Source organism: Elephas maximus, chromosome 16 (genome assembly GCF_024166365.1).
Source record: "Elephas maximus indicus isolate mEleMax1 chromosome 16, mEleMax1 primary haplotype, whole genome shotgun sequence".
Lineage (NCBI taxonomy): Eukaryota > Metazoa > Chordata > Mammalia > Proboscidea > Elephantidae > Elephas > Elephas maximus.
The window spans coordinates 10,734,563-10,745,276 of NC_064834.1; positions in this window are offsets into that span (position 1 = coordinate 10,734,563).

The window sequence follows — 10,714 nt, forward strand, 5'->3', positions numbered from 1 at the left end:
ATTCAATATTCTTTGCCAACATCACAATTTGAATGCATCAGTTCTTCTTCTGTCTTCCTTTTTCATTGTCCAGCTTTTGCATGAATGTGAAATAATTGAAAAGACAATAGCTTGGGTCAGGTGCACTTAGTCTTTAAAGTGACATGTTTGCTTTTTAAAATGTTAAAAAGGTCTTTTGCAGCAGATTTCCCCAGTGCAATATATCATTTGATTTCTTGACTGCTGTTTTCACGGGCATTGATTATTGATCCAAGTAGAATGAAATCCCAGACAATTCCAATTTCTTCATCATTTATTAGCATGATGTTGTTTATAGATCCAGTTATGAGGCTTTTCATTTTCTTTATGTTGCGGTGTAATCCATATTGAAGGCTGTAGCCTTTGACCTTCATCAGCAAGTGCTTCCAGTTGTCTTCACTTTCAGCAAGCAAGGTTGTGTCATCTGCGTATCACAGGTTGTTAATGAGTCTTCCTCCAATCCTGACACCACATTCTTCTTCATATAGTTCAGCTTCTCAAATTATTTCTTCAGATATAAATTGAATAAGTGAGGTAAAGGTATACAACCCTGCACACTGATTTTTAGCCACTCAGTATGCCCTTGTTCTATTTGAAAGATTGCCTCTCCATCCTTTATAGGTTCTGCATGAGCACAATTAAGTGCTCTGGGATTCCCATTCTTTTTAATGTTATCCATAATTTGTGATGGTCCACACAGTTGAGTACTTTCACGGAGTTGATAAACGCAGGAATTTTCTTCATTCAGCCAAGACCCATCTGACATCAGCAATGACATCTCTCATTCCATATCCTCTTTTGAAACCAGCTTGAACTTCTGCCCATTCCCTGTCAATGTATGGCTGCAGCTGTTTTTGACATATCTTCAGCAAAACTTGCTAGTATGTGATGATAATGGTATTATTTGATAATTTATGCATGCTGTTTGATTATTTCTCATTGGAAAGGGCACAGATAAAGACCTCTTTCAGGTGGTTGGCCAGGTAGCTGTCTTACAAATTTCTTGACATAGATGAGTAAGTGCTTTCAGCATTGCATCTGTTTGTGGAAGCATCATGATTGGTATCCCATAATCAGAACATGGAATGTACAAAGTAAAAACTTAATAAGACCATATAATTAAAACTACTGGGAGGATTAAAAAAACAGGATCCATCAATATACTGTCTATAAGAGATGCACCTTAGAAACAAAGATGTAAATTTATTAAAGATCAAAGGATGGAAAAAAATATATCAAGCAAATAACTACCAAAAAAGAGCAGAAGCAGCCATATTAATCTCAGATAAAATAAACTTTAAAACAAAATCCACCATACAAGACAAAAAGGGCACTATATAATGATTAAAGGTTGACGATCCATCATGAAGACTTAACCATAATGAATATCTACACAACCAATGACACAGCTCCAAAATACATAAAATAAACATTAACGGCACTGAAAAGAGAAATCGACAGTTCCATAATAAGAGTAGGAGGCTTCAACACACCACTGTCAGCAAAGGACAGAGCATCTAGAAAGAAACTCAACAAAGGTACAGAAGAGCTAAGGGGAACAATCAGCCAACTTGACCTTACAGAAACATATAGAACACTCCACCCAACAGCTGCAAAGTACACGCTCTTTTCCAATGCACATGGAATGTTCTCCAGAATAGACCACATCTTAGGCCACAGAGCAACCCTCAACAAAATCCAAAACACTGAGATAATACAAGGTATCTTCTCTGACCACAACGCCATCAAAGTAGAAATTAACAACAGGAAGAGTAAGGAAAAAAAATCACTTACATGGAAACTGAATAACACTCTTCTTAAAAACCACTGGGGGATAGAAGAAATCAGAGCTGGAATCAAGAAATTCCTAGAATCAAACGAGAATGAAAACACATCATACCAAAACCTTTGGGACACAGCAAAGGCAGTCCTCAGAGGTCAATTTATAGCAATAGACGTACACACCAAAAAAGAGGAAAGGGAAAAAATCAAAACATTAGCTACCCAACTTAAACAAATGGAAAGAGAATAGCAAAAGAAGCCCACAGCCACCAGAAGAAAGGAAATAATAACGATCAGAGAAGAAATAAATGAAATAGAGAATAGAAAAACAACAGAAAGAATCAACAAAACCAAAAGTTGGTTCTTTGAAAGGATCAACAAAATCAACAAACCACTGGCCAAATTGACAAAAGAAAAATCGGAGAGGATGCAAATACCCCAAATAAGAAATGAAATGAGGGACTTTACAACAGATCCAAATGAAATAAAAAGGATCATAACAGAATATTATGAAACAAAATTTGAAAACCTAGAGGAAATGGACAAATTTCTATAAAAACACTACCTACCCAAACTAACACAAAATGATACTGAAAATCTGAAAAGACCCATAACAACAGGAGATTGAAAGGTAAAAAAAAAAAAAAAAAAAAGCCCTGGCCAGGTGGCTTTCTTAGAGAATTCTACCAAACATTCAGAGAAGAGCTTACGCCAGTACTACCCAAACTATTTCAGAACATAGAAAAGGGAGTGATACTTGCAAGTTCATTCTATGGAGCCAGCATAACCCTCATACCAAAATCAGCCAAAGACACCACAAAAAAAGAAAATTACAGACCAGTATCTCTTATGAATATAGATGCAAAAATTCTCAACAAAATTCTAGCCAGTAGAATTGAGTATCATATCAAAAAAAAATAATACACCATGACCAAGTAGGATTCATACCAGGTATGCGAGGATGGTTCAGCATTAGAAAGTCAATCACCGTAATCCACCACATAAACAAAAGGAAAGAAAATAATCACATGATCATCTCAATCAATGCAAAAAAGGCATTTCACAAAGTCCAACACCCATTCCTGATAAAAACTCTCAATAAAATAGGTGTAGAAGGACAATTACTCAACAAAATAAAAGACACCTATGCAAAACCAATGGCCAACGTCATTCTTAATGGAGATAGGCTTGAAAACACTTCCCTTGAGAACAGGAACAAGAAATGATGCCCTTTATCACCACTCTTCTTTAACATTGTGCTGGAAGTCTTAGCTAGAGCAATAAAGCAAGAAAAAGAAAAAAAGGGCATCCAAATTGGTAATGAAGCCAGGAGAGCGGGGGCTGGAGTGGCAGTGTGCAGAGGTTCAGGCTGGAGAACTGAGCTCCAAACTGGTAGTAAAGAAGTTAAACTGTCCCTATTTTATGATACTATACATAGAAATCCCAAAAGACCTCATGAGAAAAATACTGGAACTAGTAGAAAGATTCAGCAGAGTGGAAGGATACAAGCTAAACATACAAAACTCAGTTGGATTCCTATACACCAATAAAGGAAACGATGAAAAGGAAATCATGAAAACAACACCATTTACAATAAACCAAAAAACCAAACCCACTGCTGTCGAGTTGATTCCGACTCATAGCGACCCTATAGGACAGAGTAGAACTGCCCGATAGAGTTTCCAAGGAGCACGTGGCTGATTCGAACTGCCAGCGCTTTGGTTAGCAGCTGTAGCACTTAACCACTATGCCACCAGGGTTTCCTGGAGGGCATTATGCTGAGTGAAATAAGCCAATCACAAAAGGATAAATATTTTATGAGACCACTACTGTAAATACTCATGAAAAGGTTAATACACAAAAAGAAAGAATCTTTCATGGTTATGAGGAAGGGGAGGGGTGGAGATGGAAAAACACTTAATAAAAATAGACAATAGATAAGTGGAAACTTTGGTGAAGGGTAAGATAGTACACAATACTGGGGAAGCCAGCACAACTTGTACAAGGCACGGTCATGGAAGCTCCATAGAGACATCCAAACTCCCTGAGGGACTGAATTGCTGGGCTGAAGGCTGTGGGAACCATGGTCTTGGGGGACATCTAGCTCAATTGACACAGCACAGTTTATTAAAAAAATGTTCTACATTCTACCTTGGTGAGTAGCATCTGGGGTCTTAAAAGCCTGTGAGCGGCCATCTAGGACACTCCACTGGTCTCACCCCTTCAGAAGCAAGGAAGGATGAAGAAAACTAAAGATACAAGAGAAAGCTGAGTCCAAAGAACTAATGGACCACAACCACCATGGCCTCCACCTGACTGAGCCCAGTACAACTAGATGGTGCCCAGCTACCACCACGGTCTACCCTGGACAGGGATCACAATAGAGGGGTTGGGATAGAGCTGGAGAAAAATGTAGAACAAAATTCTAACCAGAAAAAAAGACCAGACTTGCTGGCCGACAGAGACTGGAGAAACCCTGAGAGTATGGCCACTGGACACCCTTTCAGCTCAGTAAAAAACCACAATTCTTACCTCCTGCCAATGTGCTGTAATCACACACATACGGGTACATTGGAGACATGAGGCTAAAAAACAAAATTTTCAAACTTTAGAAGAATGCATGACACTATTTTTATGACCTCATAGATCAAAAGGATTTCTTAAGAAAGGTGCAGAAAGCACAAACCACAAAGAAAAAAAAATATAAATTTGAAAGCATCATAAAAGCTTCTTATTATAGAATATGCCACCACACAAAATGTTAAAAAAAAAAATTAGGTACAGAATTAGGAAAGACATTTGCAACACGTAAAAGTAATAAGTTGAATCTAGCATATATAAAGCACTCTTAAGAATCAATAAGAACCAAAAAAAAAGTAAAAAACTGGGCAAAGATATGGACAAATAAGTCATAAAAGATGAAAAAGAATCACTAAATATAAAAATATGCTCAATCTCACTGCTATTAAGTACTTACCAAAAAACCTGTTGCTATCAAGTTGATTCTGACTCACAGCCACCCGATAGGACAAAGTAGAACTGCCCCATAGAATTTCCAAGGAGCAGCTGGTGGATTCGAACTTCCGACCTTTTGGTTAGCAGCCATAGCTCTTAACCAGGATGCCACCAGGGCTCCGTTAAATACTTACGAAAATGTAAACTAAACAAATATTGAAGTACCATTCCATATCTATTACAGAGCCAAATAGGAAAAATTATGACAATACAAAGTGCTAGTGAGGATGTGAAGTATAGGAAATTCTCATACAGCGCCAGTGGTGTTATTAGATTTTCCTAGAAATTTGGCAATATTAAGTAAAGCTAAAGGCATACACGGTCTACTTATCACTCCTAACCCACCTCTAAATCTAGTAGTTTTCATCAAGTAATTCTCACATGTGTCCTCAAGGACTACAAAGAAACAGAGTATTTGCTGCAGCATCACTTTCTATAGCGAAAAATTAGAAACGAACTAAATATCCATCAGCAGAAGAACCCTGAAAGTGGCTAACTACGGCTACATGTATTGATACCCATAAATCTCACAAAGGTAATATTAGGTGATAAAAACAAGGCGTAGAATAAAAGTGCAATATCATATCATTTAAATAAACCTGAAACAGTCTGCAAAATATTATACTATACTTTTCTTGGATACATACATATGTAAGAATACCGTGAACTCATATGCGGGGATTGTAAACACCAGGTTAAGAACGGTAGATTCTTCCTCTGTGTAGGCAGAGATACTTAGCTTAGGGGACGTACATGAGTTCGAATGTTTTATAGAATATTTGACGTAAATAAATCAAAATGCCAAAATTTGTTATACTTGAGTGTTGAATACATCATGCTTGTTATATGTTTTTGTCTCTGCTTGAAATACACTTTGTGATAAAATATAGAAACATAATAATGGTTGAGGGTGCAGAAAAAAGAATCTCCGATTTTGGTAAGGGACAAGGGAGTGTGTCTGTAAATTTTGCGGGAACAAGATTTAAGTATGTAATAACAATGAGACAAATTGTTACTCAAGTGGAAGAGCAACGTGAAGAAATTTTCCAACATGACCGAACTTGAGCACATAGCCCCCTTTGCCCTCCTTGAGGGGGCGGTGCAGGGATGGGATAAGGCTACCCACCGACGAAATCCAGCTAAGGAAGGATGAATGGCGATGATGTGGTAAAAGGAGTAAGGCGGCACTCAGTGCCGGAAGCCAGGGGTGCAACGTTTAAAACTTGCTAATAGAAGGAAAGTATGACGGAAGCAGGCAAAAACTCAGCGACTGCAACACTGGAGCTCCTTTTTGAGAAAAGTACTCCAAGATCAAAACCAACCAAAAGAGGAAGAATCAAAACAAAGCACTGAGAAATGGAAAGTTCCAGAGAAATGACTGGCGGTGGGCGATGACTTAATTTAAGAAAAGAACTAAGACGACTCTACTTGGGCATTATGATGGAGGTAAATGTCAGAACTCCTGAGAAGTAAATTTGGGAGATGGGGGTAGAGACCTTGGCAGGAAGTTTAAAATGGCTGCCTACTCACTTCCCTTAGTATGAATTCAATCATTATGGATTAAAATCCAAGCGAATTTTTAAAAGTATAATACTTACACCATCTCTTAAAGTTGGAAATTCGTACGTTTGTCACCTTGGATAATTTAGGCATTAATAGCTCTTGTGCGAAAGAAATAGCTGAAGTTATGCAATGCCATGAATTTTTATTTCTTTTCCTGTTAAAATCAAATAAAATTACATTTAATGTTTTTATTAAAATAGTGTGGGCAACACAATCCTGTTTTAATAAAATGGTTTCCATCCATCCATCCACCCACCTACCCACTCACTCATCTATCTGTATGTGTGCCTCAAGAGCAGCCTAGAAAAATGTTGTCTAATTTCATAAGTGTTACTTATGGGCAATATGATTTTGAATATTATTTTTAAGTTTTTTGTTTTGGCTGTGTTTTTGTTTCTTATTTAGACTTTACCATATGGTTTGAAAGATTATGACGAGCATGTATAATTTTTAAAAATAAACTGTGCAAACATTATTTCAGAAACCAAGATGGGAGGCAGCAAATGTAGGAGGATTTTTGTAAGAATAACTGGCAGGTCTCGATGACTGCTAAGACACTGCCGATGCAAGGGAGAAGGAGGATGGAGGATTCAGAGTTGTGCTGAGATTTCCACCCCGGACCAGGTGAACAGCAGAACCACAAACAAAATGGGGACACCAACTAACAGGATTGATGGGAGATTCCTTAAGGCTTGGATACATGGGTTTCAAGAGTTATTGTCAGTAGCAGGGTTGGAGTTTGGAAGAGAGAACTGGTTAGAAATAAATATTTAGAAGTCAACACTGTAGAAATATGAGTTGGATGGAAGATGATGGAATCCCAGGGATAGTGTGTGCATGGGGAGAGCCTGTGGGTCCCAACATAAGCTGACACCATCATTGCATTCAGACAAGCCCTCCCCAAGAAAGGAGAAAAAAAAAAATACTACTTGTTGAGATGGTTCAGACTCATGGCAACCCCATGTGTACACAGTAGAACTTTGCTTCATAGGGTTTTCAAGACTGTGACCTTTCAGAAGATCACCAAGCCTTTCTTCCAAGGTGCTTCTGGGTGGGTATGAACCACCAGCATTTGGGTTAGTAGTTGAGGGCTTAACCATTTGTACCACCCAGGGACTCCTTGTTAAAAGGATCATCTCCAGACACCAAGCAGAAAACCAGGGTAGAAAGTAGCAGAAGCTAAGGTATAACAGCATATGTGGCCCAAGCTTACTTATCTCCACACTGCACAGTGCAATAAAAATATCTTCTGTGGGCCTCTGCCATTCTCAAATTTCAGGCTCAGCTTGGGTCACTGTGGCGTGGAATTCTCTTTCCAGTTCAGCATTAACTCATGGGCATTTGGAGAGGAAGACAGTCACGTCATAGTTGATTTATCACTCTACCTGGGGCTTCAAAGGGTTTCCAGTGGAAAATAGACTCAGAGCCTATATGTACCACTGACTTTTTAATAAATACATTTTTGTTGGAATTTTTTTAATGAATGCACGTATCAAGTTCTTAGGTCCTTTGAAAATATTTAAGTAGAAGTTGGTGTGTTAAGAACTATTAAAGAAATACCTCCTCTGTTTCTAGGCTGGAAGGTTGCAGCTAAATATCCACACATCTGCTATCGTCCATCATGCCTTAACGCCAGTTAACTATCACTTCCGGGCTGGAGTTAATCAAGCCAGGCTCTCCCACCAGGTGAGCTTGGTTCCCACCTGTTACTTTGGCTGCTGAGAGACTTAGCCAGGGACTTTTATTTAGCAGGAATATTTGACTTTGGCAGACTGTTAAAAGAAGCAATATTTCAAAATAATGCAGCTTGGGAATATTTATGAAACGATCTGCACAGTGTTACTGAGAAGCTAGCTTTCCTCTCCTGTTATAAATCTCTGCAGCCAGGTCAGAAGATCAGGTTGCTAACTATTTAGACCCTGGAAGATCTGTAGCAGAGACTGTTATATTAAAGAAATGAGAGTCATCAGGAGTTATTAGTGGGGGGAAATTCTGCTATCACAATAATTCCACAGGGAATGTGGAAAAGAACTGACAGATGGAGACCCTTGGCTTGGTGGGGATTGCAGAGAGGAAAGAAATAGAGTGTCTTAGCCTCCTAGTCCTGCTGTAACACAGATACCACAGTGGGTGCCTTTAAACAACAGAAATTTATTTTCTCATCGTTCTGGAGGCTGAAAGTCCAAACCAGGGTCTTAGTCGTGTTGATTCCTTCTGTGAGCCTCTCTCTTACTTTCTGGTATCTACCGGTGATCCTTGGCTTGTCATGACCATCATATGCACCTGTCTTCCCTCTGTATCTGTGTCTGTGTCTATTTTGGTCTTTTTATGACTCAGAAATGGTTAGGTTTGAGACCCACCCTGTGCTGGCATGACCTCATTGACATAACAAAAGAAAAAGCTTATTTCTCTATTTCCAGACAAGATAATATCCGCAGGTCCAAGGGCCAGGATTTCACTACATATTTGGGAGGACTCAATTCCATAAATAACATGGAGCAAGTGAAACTCACACCAGACAGACTAGGGTGGCCAGCTGTGTCTCCCTCCTCTGGGCCCTCCCCGGCCAGGGCGTGCCTTCTCTGGGTTGCTGATCTATATTATTGTGGCTTGGTGACAATAAATGACTAGGAAAGTGTGTTTTTAAGTTTTCTGAGCACTTCCCCCTGGCTCTGTTCATTTGTAGTCAGCATTCTGGAGCTGGGGTGTGACAAGGATTGGAAGCGACATACACCAAACTCTGCATGTCCCGGAGCCAGCCTCAATGGCTCTGCCACTGTCACGTCAAGCTCCATCACTCGTGGTGGCTCAGTGGCTGCACCCATGACACCTGTCAGAAACTTTCAAGCGTCTGCTTGTTTCTTCGTCAGGATTGCCTGCGCAGCCTGGACAAGGAAGGGATGACATTTGGGATGAGGGAGGAACAGACAGTGCCTTTCTCTTTCTGCATCCTCCAACTGTCAGTTTGGGTTTTCTCTCAACATATCAAAGCTTAGGGCCAGTCACCTTGTCATTTGGAAATGCACGCAGTAGGAACCAGGTTTGAAAACAATGTAGGGGAGCGAGGAGGTGGGCGCATCTCCTTAGAGGAGGACGAGTCATGAGGAAATTAAACAAATAAAAGAGGCATTGCATGAGGCTATCTCTGACCTTTGGAAACGTGCCATGTGAGGAGATGGATGGCTGCACTCAAGTCATCTATCCACATGAATTCCTTTGCACTACTTTTCTCTTCCTATCAAACTGGTGTAATTTGGCATAGGAGTTAGCCAAAATTGCAAAGGTTTTCTTGATGGGAGGTTTTAGATGTCTGCAGTTCTTCCTTTTCTTCTTTTCAATAATACTTTCATCTTAAGAGAGGATGGAGGGGCAAAAATATGGGGTGTAAATTAAAGGCAAGCCTTCACAGTGATGGAAGCTCTGTATGGATGCATGTCTGAAATTCATTCTTTCCCACTCACATAATTCAGAAAATCTATAAATGAGGAAGCGCTGCTTCTGGTTCATCCCAATTGTTTTCTAGTGGCTTTAGCAGATAGTACCGGGCTTCCTTTGCCTGCCTTTTTCCAGGGCAAAATGAGTGCTTGGTTTTTCTATTTAGTCTATCAAAGCTATCACGAAAACCCAATGGGTTTCACACAGTGAAACTGTGTCCCTCGATTGCTTCCTCCTAGGTCAGTTTCCAGGGGGCTTGAATTCTTTGGCTTTTGCCACAAAAATGCCACCCAGAACTTTTGCGCTACTCTTTTATTCCCACAAGAAATATTTATTTCCATTTATACTCAGGGAATTTTCATTCTCAAGAAGCTGCTCCAAAGGAGGGCGTTCATCACGGGCTGATTCTCCAGCTTCTTACGGGGCCGTAGCTTAACCGTAGAGTCCTAGGTATTGCTGAGCGGTCCTGCGAGTCTCACCCAGCCAAATGCAGGGGAAGACATATTGGTTAGGAATTGAACATGGTTATGGATTGAACTGTGTCCCCTGAAAATTCATCTCGTATATCCTAACCCCATACCTGTGGTTATAATCCTATTTAGGAATGCATTTTCTTTGTTTTATTAATACGGCAGTATTAGTGTAGGGTGCGTTTTAAGTCGATCTCTTTTGAGATATAAAGAGCAGATTAAGCAAGCAGAGTTGGGGGAAGATAGATGCCAGGCTACATGAAGATCATCAAGAAACCAAGGAACAGAAACTGAAAGGAGACAAGGAACTTCCCCCAGAGCTGAGAGAGAAAGCCGTCCCCTAGCGCCGATGCCCTGAACGTGGACTTCTAGCTTCCCGAGCTGTGAGAAGATTAATTTGTCTTTGTTACAGTCACGCACTCGTGATATTT